At 43.8% G+C, this 9,217-nt stretch overlaps 1 long non-coding RNA gene across 1 annotated transcript; it reads right to left on the reverse strand.

Annotated features, from left to right (window-relative positions):
- Positions 1 to 1,162: 1,162 nt before the first annotated feature.
- Positions 1,163 to 8,780, reverse strand: LOC116442176. Its single transcript, XR_004239432.1, has 3 exons — positions 7,449 to 8,780; positions 4,444 to 4,552; positions 1,163 to 3,192 (listed from the first exon to the last, which is right to left on the reverse strand). It is a non-coding gene; the product is annotated as an uncharacterized LOC116442176 (long non-coding RNA).
- Positions 8,781 to 9,217: the final 437 nt, after the last annotated feature.

A 9,217-nucleotide genomic window follows, 5' to 3' on the forward strand; every position in this document is an offset into this window, starting at 1 on the left:
ATCATGCCAGCAGCACCCATGTCATGCCCAGGTTACAGAAACAATCAGGAACTTCCTGAAGCCAGAAGCACCTCCTTGGCAGAAAGTAAACTGCTTGGCAAGCCTTCCTCTGCTGCATTTGCAAGCAGATTGTACAGCTTTGCCCCAGTCCTGGAAAACTCTGCAAGGATGGGCTGAGTCTGAGGGTGGGTTCCAAGTCCTTTGCACCAGCCAAGCCGAAAGAAGTGAGGCTGGAGAAGTAAGTGGTACAAAGAGCAAGAAGTAGAGTTTCTTGTTGGAAAGCTCTTATTTTAAATGTATACGTATATATTTGGTACCTGTAGTATGAAAAGGTATTGTGAGGTCTAAGAAGAGCTTTCAATCCCACAACTTTCCCCTGATTTTCCTGCCATGAGAGAAAAGTGACATATGGATAGGAGGTGTTTCTCATGGAGTCAGTAGTGATCAGAAGTAGGATGCAGCTGCTCAACCAGAACATAATTACTTAATCTCTCTATCAAGAGAAAACCCTGATAAGACAATACTGACCGAGGAGGGAAAGTTTAGAGCTCTGCTGACGAATGCTGAGAGGGAATGAGACAACCTGCTTGGAGATCCCTATGGGAGAGGCCACATCAGATGACAGTGACATCCAGGTCTTGCCACACACCTCTGAGGGCTTCTTATCTCCCTGCAGAGATGTCCCCTCTGCAGTGGGTCCTGGCATCTGTTGGGCAGGAGGAGGTGGCAGGAGGACCATTGGAAATGTGGAGTTTGATCACAGAATATGAAAGTGAAGGTACTAATATTCCTACCAGGTTTGGGAGCTTGAGGTGTGAACCTGTGCCGTGTTACTGTGGCTAATGGGGCAGTGAGCCTTTGCCATCTGCTGGCTGTCGGAGCTCCCCTGCAGGCTGTCCTGGGGGGGCACATGGGCTTTCCACACAGCCCATCCAATCAAAATGGGCGGGAGGAGGAAAAGGAAAGGGAGAAGGAAGATGAGAAGAAAGGACCAGGAGAGATTCCTTGTGGAGGAAGTGCAGGGCAGGCAGAGGAGTAATACAGTCACAAACGAGGAGGCAACCGAGCCACATGCATCCAATGTGCCCGGAACAGCACTTGTCCTTCCAGGTCAGGAGAGGCCGCTCTGATTAATGATTTCACCAGCAAGGGGGAGACATGCTAAAGAAATTTCTCTTTAATCTGCAAGCAAGGCACAAATAGTTTCTGACGGAAAACAATATTAAAATTGTTGATTTTTACAGTAAAAGAATCCATTAATCAAACAAACGGCACACTCAGGAATTGAGCGGTGTGGGGCTACAGATTAATTGCAGGAGTTGTCTGTTCCCCCTATATCTCTCAGCGTTTCAAAATAGACATAATACCCAGTTTTATTATTTACCAGCCCTTTAAGTTGGACTTGAAATGCAATTAAAATAGCACTTGAGAGAGCCATACATTTTAATTAATGGCCTGCATTGCTGAGAAGTTGGAAAACAGAGAGCGCGTTGCCCACTAGGAATGAGTAAATCAAGACAGATGCGTTCCTGGGTGTCCATACATCAATATGATGACATAATCCAGTAGAGCAAGAAACCCATCTCTGCTGTAATCTCACTCGTTTTGCTTCAAAAATTTAGCGCAACGGGTGCGTATGATGAGTGCCATCTTAACAGCCTCAGGCTTCAAAACTGGGGAAAAAATATATCTAAGGCAATGCAGTTCTGCTGCAGGATTCCAAAACCCAGAGGAGTCCCCATGAGATTCAGCCTGCCCAACTCCGCTCCCCACTGTTCTGTTTCTCCTTTTGGTTTCCAGATCCTGGAGCTCTTGCCCTGAACTGCCAAATTAGTGGCTAAGATGTAGCAATCCCAGGTGTGGATGACACCTAAGAGTGGTGTGAAAAAGGTGTGAGCACCATGGTGTAAAGTCTGGGGTTTGCTCCTTCTCAACATGCTTGTTCTCCCCCAAAAGTAAGGACATCGCCAGGAAATATCTTGGCTAGTGTCTGCTGCTCCCAATGGCATTGCTCCCATGGACAGCTTGGATGCAGTGGCTCTCTTTTGGAAGATACATGAGACATACGAGTGTGTATATATACAGTGTGTGTGTGTTTGTGTGTGTAAATATGCATGTAAATATTTATGCCAAAGACTGGTTTCCACACAGGTTTCAAGCACAGATCTGGACTTAAGTATTTTATGTGATGATCATCTTGTACATAACATTTACTGAGAAACATATTGAAACACTGAAAAACGAGCAATGCCATTAAATTTTGCTAAATAAAGAGTAAAATGGGAAGTGGTTCACATGATATAAGTTAGAGACTTTCAAGAGTTTGTATATCTACCGACACATCATATACTAGCTATGATTTTTGGCTAAGGATCAGGGCCTATGTAGAAGAGATTTCTTCAGCTTTTTACAGGGGGAAAACAAAGCTGAAGCAAACAAAAAAAGGTGAAACACATACTGGTAAAAGCAGAAACTGAAGTAAGAGACTGGAAAAATGCAAACCTGTCAACCATTTTAAAACACATTTAGAGACCTCCAAAGTACAGAGCGCAGAGTTAAAAATTTGCAGAGGACAGCATTTTTTTTAGGTAAATCTGTCTTTCCTGAACTAGGGAAACGCCAGGAAAAACTGGCAAAAGAAAGGCACTTATGAAACAAGATAACAGAGAAAATTGGCTGTTGTCAGTATGAGATAATGAGCCTTCACAGAAATATGTTGAGCTGTCCTATCCCCTTTTTCATCTCTTTGTGAATCTGCCCTTTTTTGAGAAAATGTGGACAACCTTAGGGACTATTATCCAACAGCAGGCTCTGATCTAGGCATCTTCAGCAAAACACAGAAAGGACTGGGATAGAGAAATGAGAAAACGTCACTTCATGATTCAGTAGTCCTCCTGTATTCAAGTGCTTTATACAGTTTTGGTCACCTAATCTTTAAACAGGAGGTTGAAACTGGTGGTCTTCAGAGAAGGGTAGCAAAAAAATGAACACAGGGAAAATCTCTTCTTACTTCTACCTCAAGGTAGAAGTAGCTGAAGGCTTTCCATTCATCTTGAAAGAACAGTCCAACTTTCAACACTTGTTCTATGTCATGGAGACTGCAGAGCACAAATTGACTTTTCAGCCGCCGTTGCAGAAGTATGTCCTCCCCTGAGCAGCCTCCCAAGAGAGACACCAACACAGACCAGCCAGCTGCCACAGCCAGGGACAAAAAGGGGTTTAAACACTTGTGCAGCCTTTGGTAAGATTGTGCACTGGTAGAAACCATCTCAGAGAAGAAACTGCAATGCTCTGCATATAAGGAAATATCCAAAAGCTGCCAAGAACACCTAAATATTCATAGAATCATGGAATGTGCTGAGCTGGAACGGACCTACAAGGATCACTGAGTCCAACCCCTGGCCCTGCACCACCCCCAGGAGTCACACCATGTGCCCAAGAGTATTGTCCCAATACTTCTTGAACTCTGTCAGGCTGGTGCTGTGACCACTCCCCTGGGGAGCCTGTTCCCAACCACCCTCTGAGTGAAGAACCTTTTCCTGATATCCAACCTAAACCTCCCCTGACACAGCTTCAGGCCATTCCCTTGGATCCTGTCACTGATCACTAGACAGAAGACATCAGTGTCTGCCCTTATGTTATATCCATTACTTGAGATGTAGGGATTTTATGGTGGGCAAATACCAAATATCTGTTCCTCTCCTTAACCCTGAAGCTAAAAAAATCAGGTTCTTGTTTGTGTGTGTTGTCTTAATTTATTCCCCTCTTGGGAATACCCAGACAGTAAGTTGCCAATGTTGGAACAATTGATTCTTCCTGTGGCCGTTACTTCTCCAGTTGGCTCACACCACATTACTGAGCAATCCAGCCCAGTCAACCCATTTAGAACAAATGTCTACGATGAAGTGCCAGAGGGGCTGTGGGCAGGCGTAAGCATCCCTCTGCCTGATCAGGAGATAGAGACATGCATGTCCCAAGGAAGTTGTCGACACATATGTGTGTAGGAGGGGAGGTACATGTACATTTTTTGAGGGCACTGGGGACAAAGTAAAAAGAAATTTTTGCAGCCCGCCTTCTATCCCTTCTGCCTTTTTATTAAACATGGTTGGAAAACATTTCCCAAGTGGAAAATAGTTGTTTGTATATTTTTTTTTTCCTCAGCATTTAATAGCTCTTTAAAATTGCATCACTAAGGGTTTTTTAGCAACTGGCAATAAGACGTGTCGACTTCAGAGTGCTTGATTTATGCCTGAGATCACAAGAGGGTGGGTGTCCCTTAATCCACACCTGTGTATTCACTGGGGAAGCAGCAAAGATGAAGTACTTTGTCTTTTGGGAAGTCTGCTAGAGTGTGCAGATTTCCTCCTGACAGCCCCTTAGCAGAAACCAAAACATTGTATTGTCATTCCAACTTGTGCAACAAAGCCCAAACAGACCTCTTACCAACTCCATTTCATTTTCTGAGGTGTAGAAAAGCCGGAAGGGGGGAGATGCACATGAAAGGCGACCAATGCTGTAGCAAAGGGACCTGATTAGAGTGAAGGCAGGGAATCTGCATGAAACAAAAAGACACCATGTAATTATTAAAATAACTAATATGTTGCTTTATAAACCATGACAAGCCACTCATTTAGAGTTATTCTGTATTCTGAACTTTGATTGACTCCCATAGTTGTGTCTTTATTGCCAGTTTTTATAGCAAGACAAAGCAAATTCAGTCAATCTGAGCCTCCAAATATATGTACAATTATTGATGCCAAGGAGAAAATCCTCTTCTCTATTGATCAAAGACTGAAGGTGAACTTGAATTTCCAAGAACTTGAGACAGAGTCTGAATGAGAATTTCCAGTGAAAATGTCATGAGCCTTTGGATCAAGTATCCAAGGTGACATATAGAAAATTAGGATACGTCCTTATTAGACAGCTTCTTTTGTCATCTGTCCATACTGCTGTGGGCATCAGACCTGACGGTGTTCCACCTTAGAGCACCATCCTGCTGACCACCTTCTGCAAGTTCACTTTTTTTTCCCTGCCTGTTCTGCAGGTGAAAATCATCCAGCAGTGTAACTGGTAAAGAAATGGCAAGTACACACAGCCAGCGTGCTAGAGAATTGGGGAAATTTCATTGTCCTGAACTAAAAGTAGATAAAATCTATTCACCTACAGTTACCCTTGACCATACCTTTGCTTTATCCCTGAGTTTTGAATCTGGTCTGAAGGTGTATTTCAATAAAGTATTTGCAATTGGACATACTGCAGAGCAAGCTAAATATCGGGGGGAAGGGTTTCCTGTTTGCTTATTGCTAAGAAGGATTTCAGGGGTGCAGGCAAGACTCCTGCATCCTACCAGGACCTTTGGGCTTGGTCCACTTGACCCATGGTAGTGAATCAGCACTTCCTCAGCATTCTGCAGGCTAATGGTAAAGCACCCAAGGCTTGGGTGGTCCCCAGGAAATCTGGACATTCTGGAAAAGAAGAAAAAGGACTCCAGGATGATTTAAGCAATGCCCTGGAGGACTGACCCATTGCTAGGGCAGAGGATCCCCTTGCAGGCACAAACTATGTCAGTAAGGACTGAGGTTTCCATGTGGGAAAGTTCAGGGCCCGAACAGGTTAACTCAGAAAAAACATGTTAGATCTTTAGAAATAGCATTGGTGGGCAGCTCTGCTCTGTGAAACAGAAAGAATACCCAGCACATGGCTGGATAATCCTGTGATATTTTGAAGAAATCGTGCCCCCTGCTGATTTAATTAGATTTTTTTTTTAGCCTCGGCTCTAAACCTGGTGAGAACATTCAAACATACTGATTAGTGTTCAAGGTCAATAACTCAGATGTCCTGCTGGATAGTAAAAATCTTCTTTCAACACTGAAATAAGATGCTTATTATTGATTCGTTGGAAGCAGAAGGCAAAAGATGAATGGCATATCCTTGCAGGGCCAGCAATCTGAGGCCATGTCTAGCATTTTACATATCCTTTGTAGCATTTAATGGGGAAATAAAAGCCTGAAATAAAACAAGCAGAAATGTGTGACCAGGGGATTTGGTGGGTTTATAAAGCCTCTGGTTTTGTCTTACTTGCATGGTAAAATTTTCTCATTTTCTAGCAAAAACCCTGGTCATCGGCTACCCATTTAAACTGATCACGACTGATCAACAAAAAAAAAAAAAAAAAAGCAGTTGAAAAACAGTCACTGCTGTTTTATGAGATGGGTGGTTATATCACAGTATCCCACATCAACTCTCTCAATGGCCAGCAGTATGAAAAAATGCACATATTTTTCCCAGGAAGCCTCAGCCATGTCAAAACAGCTTGCACAGAGGTCACCCCAAATGCAGGTCAGACAGCAAAAGAAGGAAAGAAAGGAAGAATCCTAGCATTGTGCTGTCACGGGTATGTGAATTGGGCTCCAGCCAGCCCCGCATCCAGTCGAACAGCGGGACTGAGTACAGGCTCACACTTCCCAGGAAAGGGCAACAAACCACCTTTTCCCATTGCCCCATTTCCATCTGGCAGTTTGGGGCCACTGGAGCTGTGGTACAAATGCGGTCCTGATGGTCCGAAAATCCTACTTAGTGTGCTTTCCGGCGCGGCACTGTGCTCTGCTATTGTTAATGCATCGATCAGGGACATTTTCTTTTGGCTTCCCTCTCCCAGCCGCTAGACCGCAAACCGGTCTCCACTAGGAGGTCATTGAGTACCCTCTAGTGGATATTTTGGAAAACATATCTCAGCTCTTTATTGGCCCCTGGAGCCTTGGCGGCAGCTCTCTGGAAAGCCTGGTGTTTATAGTTAAGGTACGCAGGGGATGGATTACGGTAAGCACGGCGCATGCAAACGGTTGCAAACCCCTAAAGAGCTCCTTCGCGTTAGTTAAATCAAACACAAAGGGCAAACAAGATTAAAAATCAATACTTCAAGACAAACGGCTTGATTTTTTTTTAACCTAGTAGATGTGTACAAGGCCAAAAATACCTGTAAGGAAAATCAATCTGCCAGTGACATTCAGTTTCAGTTTTTGGAATAGCCTGAGATGGCAATGGGCCCCTGACCTACGGCATCCAAGGACAGGCTCCTGGGAGAAGCAAGAATATTCCCCCATGCTTGGCCTCCTTACCCTTTATTTATTAGCTTTATTAATCATCTGGGTTTTTTTTCTAAATTAGTTAATGCATTTGCTTTTTGCTTCCCATGATCTGTATGTGGTGAGTTAGCTTTCCCAAAGAGCCAAAATCCCTCCCAGCTGCTCACTCACTCACACCCCCCCAACCCTCAGAAAATGTGTGAGAAAGGTCTTATGCCACAGGAAGGACAGGGAGCTTGGTAACTTGCCAGGTAGTATCATAGGCAGACTACACTTGATGGACGTGGGGGGAAATATTTTAAGTTGTTGCCAATTAAAATAGATTCAGGTAGTGAGAAACAAAGATAAACATTAAAATAATACCTTTCTTTTCCCACTTCTTCTCCAGCTCTTCTACTTCCTTTTACCCCAGGCTGCACAGGGAGATGTGGGATTGGAAGCTGGCATCAGTCCATAACTGCTTCTCTTTCCTTCTCATGCTTTCCCCCTGCTCCAGCAGGGTCTTCCCTGGGCTGCAGTTCTTCAGGATGAACCTGCTCTGGTGTGGATCATCAGTAGTGGGGTGGATATCTGCTTCAGCTCCTGGAGTACCTCCTCCCCTGCCCACATCCTTCTCCTCCTCTGCCCTTGGTGTCCCCTCTGCTGTTTCTCACTTTTTCCCTCCTGCCCTGCTCGTCCAGAGTTGTCTGCTCTTTCTGATACAACTTCTCAGTAACATTTTCACTGAAGTGTTGAGCAGTATTAGTTTCTGTTCCCGTCATCTGTCAGTCCAATCCCTCTGTCATCAATCTTGTCAGTTTGTCTTGACCTGATGTCAGACTAAATGTTGTACCATTAACCTGCTCATCTTTATGCCTTTTATCAGTGGCTTAATGCTAATGCTCTGTAAGACTTCAGGAATTTCCTTGGTACATCAGGATGTTCTCAAAATGCAGATGGGTAGGTCAATTATATCCTTGGCAGATTTTCCAGGCCTTCTGAGTATGTAGCAAGACTTAAACCTGTTTATGTCTAATACAGATTTTTTATGTCCTCACTTATAACTTAGCAGCTCAAGAAATATCACTTCTCTCATTATGCTTGAAAATACCATCCTGCTTCTTTCTAAATGCATGACAGAAATCTCTGTTTATCTGTCTACCTCTTCTCACCCTTCTCCTTAGTAGGATGTCACTGCTGCCTGCTGTTTCTCAGGTTTCTATGAGGCTTTCACCTTTGTGTGTCCTATTTCTCTTCGGGAGCACAAGTTCTATGCTGGTCTGTTGGATATTTCATAACAAATACAGGCCTCTGTATATACAGCTTAAAAGGCCTCTCCTGGTGCTATGTTGTAACTTCATCTCTTTTTTAACATCTTTTTTTGTGGAGCTTTTTGCCATGGCTCCTGGAGTTGGGCCTCATATGGCCTGTTCTTACGCCAAATTCTGAATTTTCAATTTCTGAACCATCCTGGTGGGTGAAGTTTTGCTTTTTTTGCTGGGTATCACTATTATTTCCAGCAAGTAGCCGGCTCTCTGTTTGTCATGACCTAAAAGAAAACCAGACTGTCTCTATGTGCAGGTAGGTAAAAGATGGGCCAGTTGAGCCTCAAACCCTCTCCCTAACCTCTTATTTCAGATTTGCCATGGTTCACCCTCTCTACTAACACCTGGGACACCTCTGACCCCTTCTGCCCTGTCCCTGCGTTAGTCAAGGCGTCCAAAGAGTGAATGTTTGGTAAGGCACATTTTCAGTAATGGGAAGGGGTTATCTGAGGAGCTTCTTGGTCATTAGAAATTGGTCCTAGCCTGAGCAGGAAATTGGGTCAGAAGGTCACCAGAGAGACCTCCTAGGCTACATTGTTCTATAATTCTATGCAAACATATGGTATATCACTTAATAAATTGGGTGAAAGTATTAAAGAGGCAAAGGCAGGGTGCAGGATGAGACACATGACAGAATTGCATTGCTGAAAAAGCTTTTTTCTTTTAAATTTTATTTCCTGAAGTAAAAACTCTACAAGAAGTGTGTAACCATTTTAAAAATGTTATATTCCCTAATCCAATGATACTTTCAATGGCTTTGAAGGTTTTCCAGTGATGCCAGGCCACAGTGCTAGTGCCCAGGGATGCACCCAGCACACGATGGTGTAC

The sequence above is a fragment of the Corvus moneduloides genome, chromosome 3 (assembly GCF_009650955.1).
Source record: "Corvus moneduloides isolate bCorMon1 chromosome 3, bCorMon1.pri, whole genome shotgun sequence".
In the NCBI taxonomy this organism is placed as follows: Eukaryota; Metazoa; Chordata; class Aves; order Passeriformes; family Corvidae; genus Corvus; species Corvus moneduloides.